Genomic DNA, 2,147 nt, shown 5'->3' with positions numbered 1-2,147 from the left:
ATCTTCACTGTGTGATCAACTTTATTTTACAGGTTGTATACTTTATCTTCATTATCTGATGTTCTTTCTTCCAAGTGATCTAGTCAGTTGGTTATGATTTCTATTGAGTTTTTTTATTTAATTTATTGTATCCTTCATTTCAAGGATTTCTGACTGGTTTGTTTTCAGAGTGTCTATCTCTCTCTTGAAGTAATCTTTTGCTACCTGTATTTGCTCTCTTATCTCATTGTTGGAGTGATCAATTTTTGCCCATATTTGCTCATTTAGGTCATTCTTTAATTCATAGACCATTTTAATTATGAACCTTCTGAACTCCTTCTCTGATATTTCGTCAACTTTGCTGTCCTTGGGTTCTGTTATTATGTGTCCTGGTTTGTATGTGGCACTTTCCTCCCTTGTTTCTTCATGTTGCCTGTGTGTCTTCCTTTCTTGCAGTGTGGATCCGAGATATTATAGTTTCTTCCCTCTATTCTTGTAGTACAGCAGATTGTCTGTACCTCACTTTGATGTTGGGCTTCCAGAACCTGCTGGTATCCCTCAGTGAACGCTAAGGCATCCTGGATCTGGGTCCTCTGCAAATTGATGTGGGTGGATCTGTGTTGCTGGGTTTGACCTCCCTCGTGGCCTGCTGGTTGGAAGGGTTGGTCCTTCACCAGAGGCTAGGCTCTGGTGGGTGTCTGCCCCACCTGGGGAGGTGTGGACTGAGCCTGCTATGAGCCTGGGACAGGCCAGTGTGGGTAGATCTGGACTGCAAGGCTTAACCTTCGGTAGTCTGTTGGTGAGAAGGGGCGGTTTTGCCAGAGGCTAGGCTCTTGTGGGTGTCTGCCACGCCTTGCTGGGAGGGGGGGTGTAAACCAGGCCTACTATCTGTCACACCTGGGGGGGAGGTGAACCAGGCCTGCTGAGAGCCTGGGTCCCAAGAAGGCTGGTATGGGGGGTCTGGACTGGATCTCTGCTGTAGTCGTCTGCTGGTGGGAAGGGATGGTCCTGCACCAGAGGCTAGGCTCTGATGGGTATCTGCCCCACCCTGGGAGGGGCGGACCCAGCCTGCTGTGCGCCTGGGACTGGCACAGGCCTATGTGGTTGGATCTAGAATTTTTCTTAGATGGATGAAAATGTTCTAAAATGTTTGTGATGTTGGTTGTAAAACTCTGTGAATACACAAAGTTTAAGGAAAAAGAAAGAGGAATAACATAGGGAAAAGCATATAAAATATTTTTTATGAAAAGCTGAATATGATGATTTATAATGCACTAATCAATAAGAAAAAAAGTTGTTTGTTCTTGTCTAAGGGCACACTAGATACAAGTGGTCAGAAAATATGGAAAGATGTCTAAAATTACAAGTGAACAGGGAACTGCAAATTTCTACTACACTAATATTTCTTTTTTTTTTTTTTTTAGCAGTTTGGCAAAGATGTAAGTCTTGTATTACAGAGAATTAACAATTGCTTAGATCAAAGGGAAGTTTCAGTATCTGCTCCCATAATTAAAAATTGATAGAGTCATTTTGTAAAGTAACATGTCAATATTTAGTAAATGTGGAGATGCATATATTCTTTGATATAACATGCTTATTTGTGTGCTTGTATAAATGGACTGGACCAACTTATTAGTAAGGATAAATCTAAAAATCAAAATCAAAAGTAGGAGTTCTAATGATATGTAAAGCCTTTTGTTTACCTGAGAACCATCCCTGTACACATTAGTTTGTCAGTGAAAACCCGCTGCAGGTGGTCTCTTCCAAGTCCCTCTCTTTTCTGGATTTCACTGATCATTAGTACCCTGTACTTGAGTCCACTGAAGTTACTAGTGGGACAGGTGGAGGTGGAGGGTGGGGCTGGAGGAGGGGGAGGAGCACGTGGATTCCTCTGATAGAAATGTGAATGTCTGTTACTCTGCAAGTCAGATTCCCCTGATGTGGTGGAAGGCGGCTTGGGAGTCCTTCCTCCCTCACTACCTGGGTGACTTTTCTTGGAAGAGAAGTCACTGCCATTAGTAATGAGTACAGGACATCCGCAGCTCTACTCTTCTGGTGTATCTGATCCTTCTCTCTCTCTCTCTCTCTCTCTCTCTGTGTGTGTGTGTGTGTGTGTATGCACGGGCCTCAGTAGGGTTCCAATGTTAACACTTCTGTAAAGGGACTCC

This window comes from Marmota marmota, unplaced genomic scaffold (assembly GCF_001458135.2).
Source record: "Marmota marmota marmota unplaced genomic scaffold, marMar, whole genome shotgun sequence".
Lineage (NCBI taxonomy): Eukaryota > Metazoa > Chordata > Mammalia > Rodentia > Sciuridae > Marmota > Marmota marmota.
Note: the sequence above shows the minus strand (reverse complement) of the source record.